This window comes from Chlorocebus sabaeus, chromosome 9, assembly GCF_047675955.1.
Source record: "Chlorocebus sabaeus isolate Y175 chromosome 9, mChlSab1.0.hap1, whole genome shotgun sequence".
Classification (NCBI taxonomy): domain Eukaryota; kingdom Metazoa; phylum Chordata; class Mammalia; order Primates; family Cercopithecidae; genus Chlorocebus; species Chlorocebus sabaeus.
The window spans coordinates 115,598,010-115,621,360 of NC_132912.1; the positions used below are offsets into that span (position 1 = coordinate 115,598,010).

General features: G+C 46.9%; 1 protein-coding gene across 2 annotated transcripts in view; it reads left to right on the plus strand.

The window, feature by feature from the left end:
• The window catches only part of VTI1A (vesicle transport through interaction with t-SNAREs 1A), a 507,313-nt gene that overhangs the window by 448,947 nt on the left and 35,015 nt on the right, over positions 1–23,351 (plus strand). The window lies entirely within an intron of this gene.

Sequence of the window (23,351 nt, forward strand, 5' to 3'; positions counted from 1 at the left end):
ACTTATTCTGGGACAGCATCTGCACTAGCATACTGCACATTTTGTCTAATTTAAATCTCTCTACAGCCCTCTTGGTTGTCTCCAGGATTTGCTTCATTTAACAGATGAGATATGACAAGGATTGTTATGCATCGTTCCTTTCTTCCTGAGCACCATGCTAGACCACACTTCCCAGATTCCCTTGCGGTTAGGTGAAACCATGTGACTGGTTCTGCCCAATAGAATCTGAGGGGAAATAGCATGTGCCACTTCCAACCCAGGCCCATAAAAACCTCCCCTGCAAAGCTCCTCGCTCCTGTTCTGCTAGTAGATGTAGAAGATCCAGCCAATGACCTTGAGGTCTAGAGGATGATGGAGCCACCTTGCAAAGAGCTTGGGTTCATGACTCACCTTCCAGGAGAGGTCACCTGCTGAATACTTCTGTATTGAGCTGTAATATGATCATGAACTCAATTTCTATTGCGTTTAGCCAAACAGATTTTAGTGTTTTTACTTGCAGCTGTTACATGAGGAAACTGAGGTTCAGTTTAAATGACTTTAGGCTGATTATATAAGTTAGTGGCAGAGGGCTATGATTTAACGCAAACCTAGCTGTCTCTGATTCCTGTGATTCTAATTACTACAATATACTGCCTCTTTGCTAAGGAAAAAACAAAACAAAACAAAACAAACAAATGAAAACAAACTCCCTATGGGGGCAAACTCAGGATTTTCCAAACTGTGACTCCCCCTGGCTCTGGAATGTTGCACCCAACAGAGTTTTGTGAGAATGCTGAATGGTTGCCTACTTTAAGGGAGTGGAGAGGCAGAGGGGAATGCCATGTGTTGATTCCCCACACATTCCAGGCACTTTACATACATGTTATTTCCCTTACTCTTCACAGTAATCCTCTGGGACAGTATTAATGCCACAGGCTCTGAGAAGCTAAGCAACTTGCTCGTGTTTCCGTGGTGAGGAAGCCACAGCTCTGAGATTCGAATTTATCTCCCTGTGATTCCAAGTCTAGTGCTGCTGCTTTCCATTACCACCTCAAGGATGATACCATTTTGGGGTCTATTTCTTTCGTTCCTTCACTAATTGATTTATTTAATCTTAATTGAGTGCCTACTATGGGCCAGGCACTCTGCTGGTCCCAAGGGATTAGGGCCAGAAGGAGGGTAAGGCAGGAAGGGTGCCTGAGGCACTGCATCGAAGGAGGCACTGGCTCCCAGGCCCTCACCCTGTACTCCCACAGCCCCGAAGTTGAGTACCTTTTTAAATTTTGTGCCATAGGCACTTGGTTGACCTCACCCTAGTTCCATCCCTGAAGGAATAGTGAGCAAACCAGACGTGCACTCTGCCCTCAGAGAGCTGGTGATTCAGTAGCAGACATGCAAGCTGAGATTCCAGTTACCACAACAGATCACCCCCAGCTTCCTCCTGGAAAACCACCATCACCTTATTATGCTCACAGAGTCTATGGTCAAGAGCTCAGACAGGCCCAGAGGGCATGGCTTGTCTCTGTTCTACATGTTTCGGGAATCGGCTGGAAGGTGTGCAGCTTAGGGGCAATGAGGACAAGTGGGATCACCTGGAATCACCTGGCACTTCGTCACTCATGCATGTGGTATCTGGGCTGCGATGAGTGGAGGGTCAGGCTAAGCTGGGACTGTGCAGTGGAGTACCGCATGTGGCCTCCCCAGGTGGCCCGAGCTTCTCACAGCCTGATGGCTGTGTCCCCAGGGGATACATTTCAAAAGGGAGCACCCAGAGAATAATGGGCAGAGTCACAAGGTTTCATTTATATCTCATACCCAATTGGTCAAAGCAGCCACCAGTCTGCCCAGGTCTAAGAGGAGGGGACAAAGTCCCACCTTTTGGTGGAAGGAATATCAAATTATTGGTGACCATTTTTTAAATAATCACAATGACCAAAAAAAAATAAATAAATAAAAATAATTCTTCTACAGAGGAAAGGAACATTGTTCTATGAAAGTATAGCAGAGAACTGAACTGGTAATAGTAATATACTTCATTCATTCAGCCACATTGAGCACCTACAAGGAATCAGGCCGTCAGCAGAGGGACTGGAATAATAGATGCTCACAGGGAAGGAACAGTTCTGCCTGGGAAGGCAGTGCAGGTCTGCCTTGCTTTTGTCTGTCTTTGTATGCAGCCATACAGGTGGTGCTGATCCATTACACAAAACTGGCTCAAACGTGTGTGTGTGTGTGAATCGTGTCCTGAGCTCCTCCCTGTGCTTGTCTTGGAGAGGAGTTGAGGGTGGACAAAGAAGGAGCAGTTCTTGACCCTGAGAACTTGGAGTCTGTGTTGTTAGTATCATCACCACCATCATTATTATCAGGAACACACTGCAATTGATGCTACCTTGATGTCCTTAACAATTCCTTGCATTTCTGAAGTGTTATTGGTCAGAGTTCTCCAGAGAAATAGAACCAGTAGGACATGAATGGATGACTAGAGAGATGATAGGTAGATAGACAGGAAGCGATTTATTGTGGGACTTGGCGCATGCAATCATAGAAGTCAAGAAGTCTGACAATCTGCTGTCTGCAAGCTGGAGAATCAGGAAAGCTGGTGATGTCGTTTGGTCTGAGTCCAAAGGTCTGAGAGTCAAATAGCTAATGTTGTAAGTCCTGGTCTGAGTCCGAAAGTCTGAAAACAAAGAACTCCAATGTCCAAGGGCAGAAGAAGGTTGATGGCCCAGCTCAAGAAGAAAGGGATATCCCTTCCTCTGCCTTTTTGTTCTATTCAGGTCATGTATTGCATGATGCCATCTTCTTTACTCAGTCTACTGATTCAAATGGCTAAACTTTTTGGAAACACTTTCACAGACACTCCGGGAAATAATGTTTTACAAGCTATCTGGGGATCCCTTAGCCCAGTCACGTTGATGCATAAAATTAACCATCTCATGAAGGGATTGTGGGTTCCAAAACTCATTCACACTCCTTAGCTCACAGGAAGCTCACCTCCAACCTCCAGGGCAGGAGGGTAAGCATCCCCCACACTCCCATTTTACAGATGCAGAAACTGGGCTCAGAGAGTTTAAACCCCCAGATCGGAGAGCTAAGCGTGGCCTCCAGACTCTGCACTGGCCTGTGCCTGGAGGGTTTTTTAAAATTCTCCAGTTTTAACATGACCAATCATCAGAAAAATGCAAATTAAAACCACAGTGAGATATCATCTTACACCAATCAGAATGGCTATGATTAAGAAGACAAAAAGTAACAGATGTTGGCAAAGTTGCAGAGAAAAGGGAACGTTTATGCACTGATGGTGGGAATGTAAATTAATACAACCTCTATGAAAAATTATATGGAGATTTCTCAAATAACAAAAAAAAGAACAACCGTTCCATCCAGCAATCCCACTACTGAAGGAAAAGAAATCATTATATCAAAATGATACTTGCACTCTTCTGTTTATCACAGCATTATTCACAATAAGAATGATACAGAATCAATGTGTCCATCAACAGAGGACTGGATTTTTTTTTTTAATGTGGTGTGTGTGTGTATAAACAGTGGAATACTACTCAGCCATAAAGAATGAAATCCTGTCTTTTGCAGCAACATGGATGGAACTGGAGGCCCATTATCTTAAGTAAAATAAGCCAGGCACAGACAAATACCACATGCCGTCTTTCATAAATGAGAGCTAAACAATGTGTACCCATGGAAGAGTGTAGAATGATGGAAAGTGGGGACTCAAAGGTGGAGGGGGTGGGAGTGGATGGATGATAGGAGGTTGCTTGGTGAGCACAACGTGCATTGCTCTAATGATGGAGGTACTGAAGGCACTCACTTCACAATGCAATATGTCAGTGTAGCAAAACTGCACTTGTACCCCATTAATATATACAAATAATTTTTTTCAATTAAAAAATTCTTTAGTTCCTTTTCTACCAAATTCCTGTGTCTTCCTGCCATCTGTCAATCCCGATTTCCCTTTAGGGGCATCCATTTAGAAATAAACGACTAAGGCCAGGTGCGGTGGCTCAAGCCTGTAATACCAACACTTTGGGAGGCCAAGGCAGGCCAATCACCTGAGGTCAGGAGTTCAAGACCAGCCTAGCCAACATGGTGAAACCCCATCTCTATTAAAAATACAAACATTACCCAGGCGAGGTGGCACATGCCTGTGATCCCAGCTACTTGGGAGGCTGAGGCAAGAGAATCGCTTCAACCCAGGAGGTGGAGGTTGCACTTCAGCCTGGGTGACAAGAGTGAAACTCCATCTCAAAAAACAAAAAAAAAAAAGAAATGGATAAAGTCACTGAGCACCTCTGTGCCAGGTATCATGCAAAGCACTCACATATGCTAGCTCAGGTAATCTTCCCAGCACTCTACAAGTGAGGTAGAATTATTATCGTCTTCACCTTACAGACAGGGATAAACAGCTTAGGAAGTGACAGTGACTTTCTCAAGGTCACAGAGTGAGTAAGTAAGCTGTGGAGAAGAAACTGACCCCCTGTCAGTTTGACTTGAAACCAACTTGGGTACCGCTGTCCATGGCTGCCCCTCCTCCACCCCAGCTCTTGCCATGGGAGCCTTTGTCCCCAAAATGCTGGACTGATATGGATGCTCGATGACCCAGATTAGGGTGCTCTGCCCTTGCCTAGGATGAGGTGAATATTCACTGTCATGACCAGCTTGGGAAAATCGGGCCTCGCTGACGTTATCAATTACGCATGGTCCTGGGCTAGGCCCCTGCACCCTGGGACTTGGGGAAAGGTGTTTCCAGTGGGAGGGCAGCAGCATGTTGAGTCACTTGCCTCTCGTTTAACTCTTTCCCGGCCGCCTCGACTCTGGAGGCGGGGTTTGGGCCTGGGGTTCTGTTTCGGGTGTCTCTGACAGGGCTTGTGTAGGGTAAGCCGGGTTTCCGCCCCAGTCCGCTCCCTCCACTTCAGGCCTCATTAGTGCCCGGAGCTCGGATTTACACAGATGTAAATCAGGTCATTAGCACCTCACACTCTGGCAAGGAGGTGTGGCCAAAGGGAATTTAAGGGCAGCAGGGGGTGGGGGTGGGGAGTAAACTTTGAGCCCAACTTAATGTTTAACCTCTCGGACAATGGGATTGTCAGGCTTCCCCACCTCTATTACAGGCGGCTTCTTGGGGAAAGGGTCGATAAATACCCACAGATAACAGACAACGCTGGGTGGGTGGCAGGAAATGGATCGCTGAATTATACATCAGATGCAAGGTAGCTAGGTTGGGCCAATGGGAAGCAACTTCTCCAGGGAAAAGCTTCCAGAGCCCCCAGTTCTCTCCCTAACCACACTTTAGCCTTCCTTTGTCTGGAAAGAGAAGCCGCTAAATGCCTCTTACCCCAGTGTTAACTCTGTGAGGAGAGAATCTGAAGGGAAGATAATTCTAGGAGCAGGAAAGAATGAGAAAGACAGAAAGAGAAACAGACCCATTTCTGGTAAATAATTAACAATAAAAATGTTTTCCTAAAAAAAAAAAATGCCCAGCAGAACTTTCAACTTCTCCAATTTGGGAAGTCAAAAGTTTAACTGGGTGCCAGGCAGCTGATGCCAAGACAGGTCTCTAGCCATGTAATGCTGGCCATGCCTGGGCTCAGCTCTGGACCTCTCCTTCCTGAGGAGATGTGGCATCTGGGTGACAGCAGTTGAGGGCCTCTAGCTTTCTTCTAGAGCCCCATGCAGGGAGACAGAAGCCTGGGGTCTGTCACCCTGGGTGTTCGGAGTCCCCCCACAGGGCTTTACAGAAGCACAAGTATGTCATCAGACTGATCTCAAGTCAAGACATAAGTAGCATCAGTTTGCGAATCACACCTGGGTCTCTATTCCGCCTTGGTAGTTACCTGCTGTGTGACTTCACACAAGTTACTTAACCTCTCTGAACCAGTTTACTTAGCTATAGAATGGAGTCAACAAAACTGCTTTGGGAGAGTTGTTGCCAGGATTAGACACAGTACATGTCAGGGGTCAGCAAACTATGGCGTGTGGGCCAAATCTAGCAGGTGCCTGTTTTTGTCTCTTTATATAAAGTTTTAAAACAGCCACACCCTTTGAATGACCGACTGTCCATGGCCGTTTGCATGCTGCAACAGTGGAGCTGAGGAGTAGAGCCCCTGCGGCTCTCAAAGCCTAAGGTATTTACCTGTTAGCCCTTTGCAGAAAATATGGTTGACCCTGGGATATGTAAAGATGCAGCTTGGTGCTTCAGAAAACTTGAAAATGTGGAGGAAGTGGTGGTTAGTGTCATTAATATCATCCCAGGCCATTCCGCGTCTTGTCCTTCATTCTTTAATCTGGGAAGTGTGACTCTTGCGTTCCTTGTGTATTTTGCTACTCACAGATCCTGCCTCCACTCACACTCTAAGTGCTGGTAATTACATTTGGGACAGGGGCTTTTCTATGCTCTGAGTGTGCAGGAGAAGCTAATGACAGCACCTCTTGCCCTTGTTAGGACCAGGCAGGCCTCCATCCTGGGTGGCAACCAGGCCACTTGACAGATGGCAACCTGGGACCCAGGAAGAGACAGCCCTGGAAGCTGGTAAAATCAGTGCAGACCCAAGAAACAGACCATGGCTGAACTCTTGTTAGGAGCAAGTTTGCCCTGAGATGAGGGGCAGGCAGGGAAGAAGGAGGGAGCCCAGCCCTTCTAGACAAGTTCCTGGAGTCCATAAGAGCTGCCTGGGCTGCCTTGGCTGTGGAAGGACAGTGCAGACCCCTCCCACAAAAGAACGAGGCACATTCACTTCACTCCTGCCTTCTTTTTTTTTGAGACGGAGTCTCGCTCTGTCGCCCAGGTTGGAGTGCAGTGACACGATCTTGGCTCACTGCAGGCTCTACCTCCTGGGTTCACGCCATTCTCCTGCCTCAGCCTCCCGAGTAGCTGGGACTATAGGCTCCCACCACCACGCCTGGCTATTTTTTTTGTATTTTTAGGAGAGACAGGATTTCACCATGTTAGCCAGGATGGTCTCGATCTCCTGACCTTGTGATCCACCCTCCTCGGCCTCCCAAAGTGCTAGGATTATAGGCCTGAGTCACCGTGCCCGGCTGGTTGCCTTTCTCTCTTTTAGCTTGCTGTACGGGATGGACAAGTGAGGCCCTAGATCACATGGATCATCCTCTCATGGTATAACAACAGGAACTTAAAAAGTAACCTCAAAGCTCTGCCCACAAATGCCTCTGCGCCTACCCTCGTGGCCTGTTGAGTGTCCTGTGGGCCTTTCCCTACAGGCAGTGTCTGGGAGAACTGCACCACCGTGATGAGCACCCAACTAGAAAACCTTCTGCTAGTGGTGTTCTCAGCAGTATTTATCCAATAACTCCAAGTTTTTAAGGCCCGTACACTTGTCCAACCACACTAGCCAGAAATGCCAAGTCCCTGGACCCTAAAAGTTGACCCTTTGCACCATAACCCTACCACCTTGGGGTAAGCATTATGTTAATGGCCTTACATGCACTAGTACCATGGTTCTTAAAACTATTTCATCACATTTTCATAACATAATGAAAGAATTATTTCCTTTTTTTTTTTTCTTAACTCTCATTCTCTCTTAAGTATATGATAGAATTTTCCAGAGGATATATGAAGCATGATGATGTCACCATTCTGATGGCCAATGGAATGTATTTTCTAGGATTTTCTAAGGCGAGGTCTTTACGGTGTTCAATAATTTGGGGGTAGAGGGGCAGGGTCTTGCTCTGTCTCCGAGGCTGGAGTACATACAGTAGCGTAAACCACAGCTCACTGAAGCCTCGAACTCCTGGGTTCAAGCAATCCTCCCATCTCAGCCTCCTGAGTAGCTAGGACTATAGACACATGCCACCATGTCCAGTTTATTATTATTATTATTATTATTATAGAGATGGGGTCTCACTTTGTTGCCCATGCTGGTCTCAATCTCCTAGGCTGAAGCAATCCTCCAGCCTCAACCTCCCAAAGTGCTGGGATGACAGGAATGAGCCACTACACCCACCCACTCAATAATTTTTATGAATGTAAAGCGGTCCTGAGATCAGAATGTTGTGGGGTTTTGTGGTGGTGGTGGTGGTGGTGGTTGTTGTTATTCTTTTGAGAGGAGTCTCTCTCGCTCTGTCGCCCAGGCTGGAGTGCAATGGCACAATCTCAGTACACTGCAGCTTCCACTTCCTGGGCTCAAGCAATTCTCCTGCCTCAGCCTCCTGAATAGCTGGGATTACAGGCACCCACCACCACATCCAGCTAATTTTTAAAAATATTTTTAGTAGAGACAGAGTTTTGCCATGTTGGCCAGGCTGGTCTTGAACTCCTGACCTCGGGTGATCTGCCCACCTCGGCCTCCCAAAGTGCTGGGATTACAGGCATGAGCCACTGCTCCCGGCCTGAGATCACAATGTTTGAGAACTGCTGGACTACTATGGTCTCTTTTTAAACCCTCACAACAACCTATGGGATAGGTAAAATCATCCCTTTTTACAGATGAGGAAACTGAGGTTCAAAGAGGTAAATGGGCCAGGTGCAGTGGCTCACGCCTGTAATCCCAGCATTTTGGGAGGCCGAGGCAAGTGGATCACAAGGTCAGGAGTTCGAGACCAGCCTGGCCAACATGGCAAAACCCGTCTCTACTAAAAATACAAAACAAACCAGCCAGGCGTGGTGGCTCATGCCTGTAGTCCCAGCTACTCGGGAGGCTGAGGCAGGAGAATTGCTTGAACCCAGGAGGCAGAAGTTGCAGTGAGCCGAGATTGAGCAACTACACTCCAGCCTGGGTGACAGAGTGAGACTCCGTCTCAAATAAAAAAAAATAAAGTAAAATAGCCACCAGTGACACCATTGGCTAAGGAGCCCGAGAACAGAATCCCTCACTTTTGTTGCTTTTTTGTGTGTATTTTTCTATTTGTTTTGTTTGGGATATTTTATTATTCTGCACACTTCAAAAGAGGCTTGTGCGGCCCAAGAAGGCCTGTATTCCTAGCTAATTTCCCTCCCATGGGGCTTTTGTGGACTTGCTCCTTGGGTTCATCTTATTGTTCTTTTTTTTTTTTTTTTTTTTTTTTTTTTTGAGACGGAGTCTCGCTCTGCCGCCCAGGCTGGAGTGCAGTGGCCGGATCTCAGCTCACTGCAAGCTCCGCCTCCCGGGTTTACGCCATTCTCCTGCCTCAGCCTCCCGAGTAGCTGGGACTACAGGCGCCCGCCACCTCGCCCGGCTAGTTTTTTGTATTTTTAGTAGAGACAGGGTTTCACCGTGTTAGCCAGGCTGGTCTCGATCTCCTGACCTCGTGATCCACCCGTCTCGGCCTCCCAAAGTGCTGGGATTACAGGCTTGAGCCACCGCGCCCGGCCCATCTTATTGTTCTTGTCCATGGATTGGGGCTGTAGAATAAAGAGATTGGATTTTTAAAAAGAAACAGATGTGGCCAGAAGGGAGGTGCCCTGAACAGCTCAATTCTACCTGCAAACACAGGTTCACGGTAGCCCTTGGGGGTCGGCATTCTTTTTCTTGGGCAATGGTCGAACCTTATCCACCAAGTCAAATCAGCCTGAAACCTGGGACCTATTTTGACCGCTACTCTTTCTCACCAGCCCACCCAGTCCACCTCCAAGGTCTGTGGAATTTTTTTTTTTTTTTTTTTTTTTTTGAGACAGAGTCTTGGTCTTGTCTCCCAGACTTGAGTGCAGTAGCGTGATCTCAGCTCACTGCAACCTCTGCCTCCCAGGTTCAAGCAATTCTCCTGCCTCAGCCTCCCGAGTAGCTGGGATTACAGACACCCACCATCATGCCCGGCTGATGTTTTTTATTTTTTTGCGTATTTTTAATGGAGACGGGATTTCACCATGTTGGCCAGGCTGCTCTCGAACTCCTGACCTCACGTGATCCACCCACCTCAGCCTCCCAAAGTGCTAGGATTATAGGCATGAGCCACTGTGCCTGGCTGGTGTGTGGACTTTAACTCCTTCACTGGGCTTAAGTGATTGGTGTCACAGAAAGAATATGAGTTTTGGCATTAAATGCACCAGCGTTTGTTTTTGGTTTTGCTTTTATTTCTTTATTTGAAATGGGGTCTCCCTCTGTCACCCAGACTGGAATGCAGTAGCGTGATTGCAGCTTACCGCAGTCTCAACCTCCCAGGCTCCCGTGACCCTCCCACCTCAGCCGCCCAAGTAGCTGGGACTACAGGCAGGAGCCACCATGCTTGGCTAATTTTTTTATTTTTGTTGAGACAGTGTTTTACCATGTTGCCCAGACTGGTCTCAAACTGCTGGGATCATGCGATCCACCTGCCTTGGCCTCCCAAAGTGCTGGGAATACAGGCGTGAGCCACCACGCCCCGCCCAGACCTGCATGTGAATCCCAGTTTGCTCCTTCTACTCTCAGCAAGACCTTGGGCAGATATCACCTTGATCAAACAGGGGCTATATTGCCCTGGCTCACCTTCAAGGTCACCCACCATTCCCTGTGCCTGCTGACCGTCTCCATCCTCAAGTGCCCAGGGTCTCCCCTTGGTTGCAAGAGATCTTGCTTAGCCTTGAGCAGGGCAAGCAGAGTGCCCTAGATTTAACCCCTCCAGAGAAGGCATCCCCCAAAGAGGGCCAGAGGCTGTTGACTAAGCATCTCAGCTTCCTCATCCCTTTGGGGACAGGAAATGACACAAGGCACTGATTCCTTGGAAGGTCCCCAGCAGGATGTCAGTTGTCCATAACGCACCTGCAATGTCTCTTCCTTCCCTACTCCCTCACTGGTGCTTCCTGGGATCGCCTCCCGAACAAACTACCTGCTCCCAAATCCTCCCAAATGCTAAGCTCTATAAGCCTCGGTTTTCTCAGTGGTAAAAGGGGGCTGGCAACATCCGCCTCACAGTGTTGTTAATGAGTGAGAATACGTAATAATCCTCGCCGTGGAAAAATCCAGAGGTGCATCTGCTCTCTCCCTGAGACCATGTCTAGTATGTGCTCTATAGGATGTGGTGGGTGTTCATGAAGTCTCATAATGTCATGAGTACCGTGGATCAGTAGCCAGTGCACAAAGGCTAAGGTTTGGAGAATATGTGTTACATGCTTGCAGTACTTAGGTTCTTACTGGGGCTCCCGTGACAAATGAAAAATGGCTACTATAGAAAAGAAGGGAAATGGAAGTCTCCATCTAGGTGAGAAGACAAATACACTCTTCATTTGTCAGAAAGATTTCAGGTCCTTTCAGAAGTAGCATAAAAGAGCAGAGAGTTTGAATCTTGGCCCCATCACCTAATAACTGTGTAAATGTGAACAATTTACTTGATGTTGCTGAGCCTGTTTTCTGCCTTGCAAAATTGTAATGAGAATTTAAATAATATCCACTTCGAGTAGAGGCAGTTCTATTGTGGATAAGAAATGAATGATATGGTCTTTGCTTTCCAGGATCTTAGAATCACCTTAGAATCTCAGGTGGCTCACGCCTGTAATCCCAGCACTTTGGAAGGCCAAGGTGGGTGGATCACTTGAGGTCAGGAGTTCAAGACAGCCTGGACAACATAGTGAAACCCCTGTCTCTACTAAAAATACAAAAATTAGCCAGGCATGGTGGTGTGCACCTGTAATCCCAGTTACTCGGGAGGCTGAGGCAGGAGGATTGCTTGAACCCACGAGGCAGAGGTTGCAGTGAGTTGAGATCATGTCACTGCACTCCAGCCTGCGCAACATAGCAAGACTCCATTAAAAAAAAAAAGAATCTCATTGGGAGATAAAATCAGACACAGGAATAGCAGAAGCAGAGCATGACTGAATCCTTGGCCAGCAATATTTACTGAGCACCTACTATGCACTAGACATTGAAACGCAGGTGCTTGCTAGAGGTGGTCACAGGAGACTCTCCCTCTACCAGTATTCATTTTATAAGCCATATTTCCTTCCTTCCTTCCTTCCTTCCTTCCTTCCTTCCTTCCTTCCTTCCCTTCCTTTCCTCTTCCTCCCTGTCCCCCTCCTTCCCTTCCTTCCTCACTTCTGTCTTCTTTCTCTTTTTCTGTTCTTTTCACCCATATTCTTTCATTCCTTTCTTTCTAAATCTGCTTTTCCCTCCTTCTCTGTCAGGACCATAGACCTCCAACCAGCGACATTACTTGATCTCAGGGGAGCTGCGGGTCCAGATGATCCCAAGCCCTGGAGATCCTGTCCATCCTTCAGGGTAAACTGGGAGCATCTTCTTCCACCCCCAGAGTATTTGAATTTGAATTTGAATGGAAGGAGGAGCATCATAACCACTGAATGCATCAAATATCTCTGAGTCCCATTATATGTAAGGTTCTCTACAAATAGCAGTATGCTGGAACCAGCTCATACTAGCTTCTAGGAAACAATTATTAAGTTGTCAGGATTTTTTTCTTAAATTTATTCATTATTATTATTATTATTATTTGAAACGGAGTCTTGCTCTGTCAACCAGGCTGGAGTGCGATGGCGGGAACTCGACTCACTGCAACCTCCACCTCCCGGGGTCAAGGGATTCTCCTGCCTTAGACTCCTGAGTAGCTGGGGTTACAGGAGCACGCCACCATGCCCGGCTAATTTTTTTGTATTTTTAGTAAAAACAGGATATCACCATGTTGGCCAGGCTGCTCTCAAACTCTTGACCTCAGGTGATCCACCTGCCTGAGCTTCCCAAAGTAGTGGAATTACAGGCGTGAGCCACTGTGCATGGCCTTTTAATTTATTTTTTATTTTTTTGAGACGGTTTAATCCAGGCTGGAGTGCGATGGCACACTCTCAGCTCACTGCAACCCTTTCCTCCTGGGCTCAAGTGAGTGTCATGCCTCAAACTCCCAAGTAGTTGGGATTACAGTCATGCACCACCACGCCTGGCTAATTTTTGTATTTTCAGTAGAGACAGGGTTTCACCATGTTGGCCAGGCTGGTCTCAAACTCCTGGCCTCAAGTGATCTGCCCACTTCAGCCTCCCAAAGTGCTGAGATTACAGGTGGGAGCTATCATGGCCAGCAAGTTTTCAGGAATTTCTGAAGTGGCCGATGTCACATTGGTAGCTTGAAGTCAGCCATGATGGGACTATTTACACTACCGAAATTGGCAACTGCTACAAATCAGAAATGTATTTCCTCCGAGAGCCGGTTGTTAAACACTTACCAGCACACTACTGCATAAAATACAGGTTATACAAGAGAGACAGAGATGTGTAGAAACATGCCCTGCCTTCAAGGAGCTATATAGGAGGCGAGATGATGATGATGTTGAGAATGTTGCTGATTTATAGTCAGGAAGTGAAAGTTCAAGTTTCAGCTGAGCCTCTCAAGGCAGGTCATTTTCCTTCTCTGGAACTCAGATTTCTGCCTGTTAAATAGGAATGATGGTAATATCTCCCTGCCGTTTTCACTGGGTTTTTAGGGAATTCACCAAAAATGATATACGTGAAAGAACACCCGTTGGGGCCGGGCGGGTGGTTCACGCCTGTAATCCCAGCACTTTGAAAGGCTGAGGCGGGTGGATCACGTGAGGTCAGGAGTTTGAGACCAGCCTAGCCAACATGGTGAAACCCCATCTCTGCCTAAAATACGAAAAATAATCAGGTTTGTGGCACACATCTGTAATCCCAGCTACTCAGGAGGCTGAGGCACAGGAATCGCTTGAACCCAGGAGGGAGAAGTTGCAGTGAGCTGAGATGGCACCACTGTACTCCAGCCTGGGCAACAGGGTGAGACTCTGTCAAAAAAAAAAAGGTGGGGAGGTGGCTGTGGAATTATGTAACATCTCTCTGCCTTTCTCACTAGGTTATTAGAAAATTCACCAAAAATGATACACATAAAAGACATCCCATTGGGATCTATACTGGGCTGTTCCAATCATAGAAACATCCAGAAGGCACAAGACTGTCACCTGAGTGCCCCCAAGAAGGGATTTAACCACACACAGGACCACCCTGATGAACTATTAGAAGCCAAGAGAAGCAACAATTGAGTTTTATGTCCCCTGGTTAGACTAGAAGCAGCTTGACAGCCTGGCCCTGTCTGCTATTTCTTTGTGCCTCTCACCAAGTGTAACACAGGATTGTGATCCTAAGGAATAAACAGGTGGTTCAGGAAGGAGGCTTGGGGGCACCTGTGGTGAGTCCGCCCACAAAGGCTGTGCTAAGAAGAGAGGCAGAGATAGTTCTGTCTTCTCCAATCCACTGCAAAGAGGCTGTTGGGGCTGTGTGCAGGTATCTGAATGATGAAATGGAATGTCCTTGATGGATAAGGAGCAATAACTACTGCAAGCACATGACTTAGATTGGGATCTTTTTTAAAAAAAGTTAATCTAGGCTGGGTGCGGTGGCTCGCGCCTGTAATCCCAGCACTTTGGGAGGCCAAAGCGGGCAGATCACGAGGTCAGGAGATCGAGACCATCCTGGCCAACATGGTGAAACCCCATCTCTACTAAAAATACAAAAATTAGCCAGGCATGGTGGCAGGCGCCTGTAATCCCAGCTACTTGGGAGGCTGAGACTGGAGAATCACTAGAACCTGGGAGGTGGAGGTTGCAGTGAGATGAGATTGTGCCACTGCACTCCAGCCTGACGACAGAGCAAGACTCCGTCCCAAAAGAAAAAAAAAATGGTTAATCTAAAGAGCAAAGTAAGGGTGACTCGCTTTGTAGCCTGGGGACTTCTCCTCGGGCCACTGCTGGAGCATCATCCTGAAGGTCTCTTTGTCAGCCAGTTGTCCCACTCACTTTCTCCTGGCATTCCAGCCTCACCTCCTGCACCCTCCCTATTATTCTTCCTCTCTCCATGACAGTCCAAGGCATTTACACTTGGAGCCACCCATTCTGTAGTGTAATTATAGGAAAGTATTTGTATCTTTTTATCTAATGATTTAATGGTCTGTCTTCCCAACCACAGTGTAAAACCCTGGAGAGCATGGAATATTGTCAATTGTATCTGTTTCTCCTGCGCTTCTTATTAGTACCCTGGAAGTGCTCAGTACATCATATGAGCCAGAGTGCTGGCCAGGAATGAGACCACACTTTGCCTGTTGAGCACTGTATCTCCAGGGAACTCAGAGGCATCTCCAGGAAACTCAACACCTGAATATGTGAGCTGGTTCCTTACAACAATCCAATGAGGCAGAGGGGTGAGCAGATCCTTTTTACGGCTAAGGAAACTGGGGCACAAAGAGGTTGACGGCACACTTGCCGCAAAGCGCAGGTAAGCAGCAAAGCCAGAACGCAAAGTTTGGTCTATCTTAAAAACCCGTGCTCTAGACCAGGCGCAGAGGCTCACGCTTGTAATCCCAGCACTTTGGGAGGCCAAGGCGGGCAGATCACAAAGTCAGGAGTTTGAGACAAGCCTGACCAACATGGTGAAACCCCATCTTTACTAAAAATACAAAAATTAGTCGGGCGTGGTGGTATGTGCTTGTTGTCCCAGCTACTTGGGAGGCTGAGGCAGGAGAATCACTTGAACCCGGGAGGCGGACGTTGTAATGGGCCGAGATCGCATCACTGCACTCCAGCCTGGGTGACAGAGTGAGAATCTGTCTCAAAACAAACCAACCAACCAACCCATGGTCTTCACAACTATGTTATTAGGCAACACTGAGGAAAAGCTGTGAGTTTATTGAGTGAGTAGTACTATGGTGTTATCCCAACTTAGCCAATTGAAGAACCGATGCACTCAGTGGTGAAGACAACCTGCCCACGTTGTCTTAGGCAGCTGGGACCTGCTGGGAGGGTCTTGGATGGTAGATCTCTGCAGGGAGTGTGAACTGCCAAGGGCTGCTAGGTCTAGAAGAGAGGGCCTGGAAGGCGCTGGAGTCTCGGATGAACAGCTCTCTAGTAAGGGCAAACAAGATGATGGTAGAAAAGACTTTAGGCTCCAAAGGGCGCCTCCGTCCTCTTCGCTAGGTTTGCCCTTAAATCCAGTGTGATTCGGTGCAAGCCTCCATTTCGGGTCTGTTTTCCTTTCTTCCTCCCCTTTTGCTCATCCTCATGCAGAGCCCAGGGTATTTTTGGTGTTTTATTTTTTCACTTTTCCTCCTGCACTGTGTGACTGCAGCAGAATGTTCCGGGAACATCTAGTTAGAGATCACTTCGTGTGCTCCAAGGCCTGGGGACAAGTTGTCCTCCTGGCTAGGTGGCCGCCAGGAACTGTTAACATGGCAGCAGCGCCGGCCTCCCAGGGCTAAGGGGGCACAGGATGGGCCTGGCCCAGTCCCTCAGGACTACCCCGGAGGCTCTATAGACAGACCAGACATGGGGGCTGCAAAACCCAGAGCAAGGGCCAAAACTGAGATGAAGGCCAAAGCCCTGCCTTCAGATTCTACTTCTTCCCCAGCCAAAGTCAGCCCTGGGCTTCTCTTTGGCCTTCAGAAACAGCCACTGAGGCTCAGACCAACTCTGGTGGATTAGAATGTCTCAATCTGGTCCTCTTTACACGTGTCGCTCTACAGACCCACCAAGCTGGCATTCAGAGCTCCATTCCCAATAGAGACACCTCTCATCTCTTGACATTTCTAACCTGCCAGGCACTGCGTCAAGTACTTCCTATATAAGATTGCCAGATAAGGCCGCGTGTGCTGGCTCAGGCCCGTAATCCTGCCTGAGAGGCAGTTTGTACCTTCTCATCTGCCCCCACAAAAGTATTGGCTCATGGTGCCTTTAACAGGGCAGTAAGTATCGGACCAGGAAACAAGTACATCTGGGTACTAATCCCAGTTCTCACCTAAACCTCTGTGGATCCAACTTGACTTCTCTGCATCCCACGCACGAGAAGTCAGAGGCACAGTTCTAAGTCCTTGACCTATATGAACTCATTCAGTCCTCATCTCTTTGAGGCAGAGACTACGGTTGTCCCTATTACAGAGGAGGAAACTGAGGCAGAGAGAGGTTCGGTTACTTCAGGCTGACTTCAGAGACTTCAGGCTTAATCATGACGTAAGACTACCCTTGAGGCCACACAGCACAGTGGTTGTAGCATAGACTCTGGAGTCAGAATACTATGGGTTCAAATCCTGGCTCTGTTGCTTAGAAGCTCTGTTACTAAGTTACCTCTTAAGGGGGGAAAAAGCTGTGTTAATAACAGTGATTGGCTATATTTATGTGTGTTCCAGATATTGCACAGGACATGATATTGCATGGGACATGTTTACACTAAAAAAATCAAATTGAACGGATATCCTGAACCTTATTGAGACAGAGTCTCACTCTTGTTGCCCATCCTGGAGTGCAATGGTGCGATCTCAGTTCACCGCAACCTCCACCTCCCAGGTTCAAGAGATTCTCCTGCCTCAGCCTCCTGAGTAGCTGGGATTACAGGCATGCACCACCGCACGTGGCTAATTTTGTATTTTTTAGTAGAGACGGAGTTTCTCCATGTTGGTCAGGCTGGTCTCGAACTCCTGACCTCAGGTGATCCGCCCACCTCGGCCTCCCAAAGTGCTGAGATTACAGGTGTGAGCCACCACACCCGGCAGGAGAGACACATTTCAATATCTCGACAGCCAGCACAGCCATAGCCATATGTGTTGGTGAACTTCAGACCCATGTATCAAGCTTCAGGAAATAAACTGTCTCCATCCACTAGAGAAAGAAAGGTTGAGGGATAATGTGTTTGAGCCATGCTTGGTTGAATCCCCTCTCACTGTGGAACAGTGCGGCAGTCATAACTGTCTGTCATTAAACAGTCAGATAGGCAGGGGTCAGTTCCTGTCACTCATAACAGGCCTTTGCTGTCAAAATCTGATAAAAGACCAGGCGCAGTGGCTCATGCCTGTAATTCCAGCACTTTGGGAGGCCAATGTGGGTGAACTGCTTGAGCTCAGGAGTTGGGAGACCAGCAGGGGCAACATAGGAAGACCTTGCTTCTACAAAAAAAAAAAAATCAGCCAGTGTGGTGGCACACGCCTGTCGTCCCAGCTACTTGGGAGGCTGAGGTAGGAGGACCATTTGAACCCAGGAGATGGAGGCTGCAGTGAGCTGTGATTGAGCTGCTGCACTCCAGCCTGGGTGACAAAGGGAGACCCTGTCTCAAAAAAAAAAAAAAAAAAAAAAATCTGATACAATATGGTTAGCCCATGTTATGGTGATTTCAATAAGAAGAATACTTGTAAAAGGTTTTTAGAGAAAGCCCTAGACCAGACATCAGGGTGCTTAGATGCTAGTCCAGTTATGTTCCTAACTGTGAGATGTTGAACAAGCCATTTTCTTTTCTTTCTTTCTTTTTCTTTTTCTTTCTTTTTTTTTTTTTTTTTTTTGAGACAGAGTCTCCCTCTGTCACCCAGGCTGGAATGCAGTGGTGCAATCTTGGCTCACTGCAGCCTCTGCCTCCCGGGTTCAAGCGATTCTCCTGTCTCAGCCTCCTGGGTAACTGGGATTACAGGTGCCCATCACCATGCCCGGCTAATTTTTGTATTTTTAGCAGAGACAGGTTTTCACCATGTTGGTCAGGCTGGTCTCAAATTCCTAACCTCAAGTGATCTGCCCACCTTGGCCTCCCAAAGTGCTGGGATTACAGGCATGAGCCACCATACCCAGCTGAACAAGCTATTCTCTAATTTTGTTTCATGAAAAGAAAGAACTGGGGAATGGATTTGCCATGACTCATTTGGTTGCAAATGATAAACAGTCAACTCAAACAGGTTAAAGCCCCAAACTGGACGTATCTGTTCACATAACTGAAAAGTTCAGAGATGATGTTAGTTTCAGGTATAGCTGGATCCAGGGGCTCAAAGGAAGTTTCTATGATTTGGCCTCTTCCTCATGCTTTCACAATCAGTCATGCCCATTTTATATGGTGACTCCAGTAGCTCAGCCCGACATTATCCTTATAGCTAGCAATCCCACCAGAAATAGACCTTCTGTATTCAACAGGTCCATCCAAAAAATTATCTTTGTACTGACAGGAGTCATGTGTCCATCCTAAATGAATGACTAAGGCTGGAGGGATAGAATATGCCCATTGTCCAGGTCTGGGTTATATGTCCACCCTTTGGAGCCAGGAGCAGGTTAGCCCCATCCAAAGATCTGAGAGTACAAGAGCATTGGTTTTCCCAAAGATGAATCGGGGTGCTGTGAGAAAAGGAAGAGAGAAAGGATGCTGATGCTGGGAAGCCATGGCAGGTGTCTACCACAATTGGCTCTTAGGTGGCTCCTAGTTCTAAAAATCTGTAATTTTGGAGCATAAAGTTCTCTGCTTTCTGTCCTTTGATAACTTACAAAGAAGACAATGTGGGGCAGAAGATAGTATTCTCTTTTTGATTTATTTATATTTAGTAGAGATGAGGTCTCACTATGTGGCCCGGGCTGGTCTTGAACTCCTGGACTCAAGCAGTCTTCCCACCTCAGCATCCCAAAGTCCTGGGATTACGGACATGAGCCATCATGTCCAGCCTACTGTTTCTTATTTCACCTGTTTTTCCACTGTCGTGTGCCCCCTTGGGAAGAGAGCAAAACAAAGCATTGACCTTGTAAAAAGTCAAAAAAAGGCCACTCTTCAGTAGCATGGATGGAAGACATTCTACATCTTCCTTCCCAAACAGTGTGGGTCTCCAGGCAAAGAATTAATCATTATAAATGGTGGGGAGGGACGCACAGCATCAGAATCTATTGCCATCTGAGCAGCCACATTGTCACTCATAGAGCAACAACATTTGCTCTTCTCCCTTCCCAGAAGCATTTACCCTAAAGAATCCTCTGGTCCTTAAATCAAGTTCCAGGCTGATTTGTATGCTGTAATGGTGATACACACCATCTGGTTACAACCAGGTCCCAATGCCAAATGGTGAACTTGTCTGGGAAAGTGCAGTTTTGTGAACAACAGTAGAAGGAAAAATGTCAATAAAGGACAGTCTGCTGAACGGAGGTTAAATATTTTCATATGTCTCAGTTAACCCAAAAACTTCCCTGAATTCTCATTAAAAAAAAAAAAATCATAATCTGATGTTTTAACCTCATTAAATGCCGCACTTTGAGAAGCAAGAAAAGGACTGAGTTGAAAACTGGCACCTGGTTCAGGTCACTGAGCTGTAATTCTGTCTTTGCTTTGCCTGGTTTCCCTGTAGGGGAGGGCTCTGCAGAGTGACAGGAAATTGGGCAGAGGTTGAGATTTCCTAGAGCCTCTGAGAAGCCTTTTCCTCTCCCAGCCCCAATCCACAAAGCCGATTCTAGTTCCTTCCTCCATAACTCTCCACTGCTACCCAGGCCCATTCCTTTCCCCTACTGCCTTTGGGGGACAGGCCGCCATGTTGGTTCTTGAATCCTGGCCAAAAGATTGAGAAGTCCGGAAGCAGTCAGCTCCTTGTTTTGAAGCCATTGGCTTCCTTTCTGTCCCTACCTCGTTTTCTCCTTTCCCTTCTATGCTTCTACTATCATTTTTCTTCCATATGTCTATTTGCTTCCAGTTTTTGGTAGCAGTACTGGAAATTCTAATAAGAAAACTTAGAAGCAATTTTTTTAAAGTAGTAATGTAATATACAAAAGACCATTCATTGAATTGTGTGATTTAAATGGGTGAACTGTGTGATTATATAAATTATATCTTAATAGTTTCGTTTTTTTAAAAAAAGAAGAAAATATGAGAACTGCAAGTGGGTGGTATAGGTAATTGAAGATGCGTTTACCTAGCAGTATTCATTCATCAGACTAAGAAATCACTTACTACCCACATCCAAAAACGGGCTGAGTTGATGGAGATAGAGCGGTACATTCACCCGACTTAGCGTCACAGCTGTTCTTTTTCCTCCCTTCCAGAGGCCAAAATGGCGGATGAGTTGGAGGTTACGGTCCAAACTGGAGATTCTGTGTACAGTGTATTTATGTGGGTGGGAGTCCTTCCATGGCCTCATAAAGTTTCATCTCCTAAGCATCGCAGCGTTTGTAGTCTCAGAGGTTAAACTCGACTAACAATGGCTTCCTTTTCTGAGAACGACTTGGTTAAAAGGTGTATGACTCATATTTGTCAGGGGCAATTTGCTTTTATCTGACTTTTTTCCTCATTGGCGTCACTTCCTCCTCCTTTCCTTTTCTCAGAGGTAGCTGGGATTTGGCAACATGAACACAGCAATTCACAGGGAAGTCACACGTAGTCTCCCGTTTGGCTCCGGTGGCCATGCTCAGAGCTACCCTAGGTTACCCTAGGCCTTCATACACCACCTGCCCCAGTTCGCACACTCTCAGCTCCGCATAGGAAATTCACCACTTTATGGCTTCGCGTAAAAGTGCCATTCTGAATAAACGCAAAAGCAATCAAATGCTCTTGAGTTGTTGGTCTTAAATATCAGTCATGCTTCATCGCAGGCATGCAGGACCTGTTCCTTGTATGATATCGTCATATAAAGATTAAGGACCTTAGGGGCATCTTAATGAGGTGATAATGAGGAAAAAATGTTCTGGTTTTTGGGGGGGTCTGTAGTCTTCACTTTAATGTTCAAAATGGGTTTAATCTGACATTGAACTCCTTGTTATGCAGTATTAAGGAAGAGTGGGGAGGGAAATGATGGTACTCAGGTAGGGGTGTGTGTGTGTGGGTGTGTGGTTGTGTTTGTGTATGGGGGGTGTGTGTGTGTACGTGCAGGTGTGTGTGCGTGGATGTGTGGGGGTGTGTATAGGTGTGTGTAGGTGTGTGTGTGGGAGGTGTGTGTGGGTATGTGTGTGGGGGGGTGTTGGTGTGGGTGTGGGTGGCTGTAGGGGTGTGTGTGTGGGGGTGTTGGTGTGGGTGTGTGTGGGTGTAGGGGTGTATGTGGCTGTGTGTGGGGGTGTGTGTGGTTGTGTTTGTGTAGGTGTGTGTGTAGGTATGTATGGGTGTGTGTGCACGCATGCAAGTGTGTGTATGTGAATGTCTGGTGGTGTGTGTGTGTAGGTGTGTGTGTGGGTGTGTATGGGGTGTGTATGTGTGTGGGGGGTATATGTGTGTGGGTGTGTGGGGGCATGTGTAGGGTGTGTAGGTGTAGGTGTGTGGGTGTAGGGTGTGTGGGTGTGTGTTGGTGTGTGTGGGTTGTGGGGGTGTGTGGGGGGTGTGTGGGGTGTGTGTGTGGGTGTGTGGGTGTGGATATGGGTTTGTGTGAGGGGGTGTGAGTGTGGGTGTATGGGGGGATGAAGGGGTGTGTGTGTGTGTATGTAGGCACACACTGTGCTTGGAATTTTTTTTGTTTTCAAGACAGGGTCTTGCTCTGTTGCCCAGACTGGAGTGCAGTAGCATGATCTTGGCTCACTGCAACCTCTGCTTCTCAGGCTCAAACTGTCCTCCTGCCTCAGTCCCCCTAGTAGCTGGGTCTATAGACGCATACCACCATGCCTGGCTAATTTTTTCTATTTTTGGTAAAGATGGGGTTTCATGATGTTGCTCAGGCTGGTCTTGAACTCCTGGGCTAGAGTGATCCACCCACCTTAGACTCCCAAAGTATTAGGATTGCAGGCGTGAGCCACTGCGCCAGGCTGGAACTTTCTTAATCTGCCTTTTATTGCTCTTGAACACCTGCCCATAATATCATGAGGTTCTCCTTTTGACACAGACTACCCAAGTCCTAGGGCAGTGACTCCAAGGAGCTTCCTTCTCTATTATCCAGACCTCTTTATGTTCCCTTCCCCTGTATTTATGCCACTGTCTTTGCCGCATTACACTATTATTGTTTTCGCTTTGTTTCCTAAGGTGCCCTTTGTTACTCTTGAAGACCTGCCATTATTTCAAAACCTTTTCTCTTTATATGAACCACTGTGGAGCAATAGGGTGAGGGAGCTTCCGACTTCACCATACAGATGGTCTTTATTCTCCCTTCCTTCCTCCTTCTTTCTTTTCAGACACTTGGAATAACCAGATAGTTGAGAACGTTCTTTGAAATGGGAAGTCACAAACTGTGTCCTTTGCTGAGTGACTTAACCCCTTTGGGGGAAAAAGATTTGTATAAAACCAAGGCGGCATTGTTATGACTGTCGAATGAGAACAATAGATGACTTAAATCATTCCTTCATTTGTAACCTAAATATTCCCCTGGGGTTATGACAGGTTTCCTGTATGTTTATGCACAAAATTACATTTGCCCTGAATCTTCACCCATTTGACTAAGAGGATTCTACAGTCCGTTTGTGTGTGATTCTCCTATTCCAAGAAGTACAAAATCTTCTTGGTCATATCCTCATTTTTGCTCCCTTGCCAGTTAATTCAGCCCACAATCAATTATCCATCCATCCTTTCATCTATCTGTTCATCTGTCCATCCATCTGTCTACTCATCCATTCATTCCACACATATTTATTGAGCATTTAAATGAGGCAGGTACTCAACTAGATGACTAGTGAGGGATTTGGTGTGAGTCTGAATATCTGCCCTCTGGGAGAATAGACTCTCATGAGGGATATAGACAAAGTAGTAGACAAACAAGTACAATACGTGTTAAGTCCAGTACAGAGTGGACTGGGCACACAGAGAAGGAAC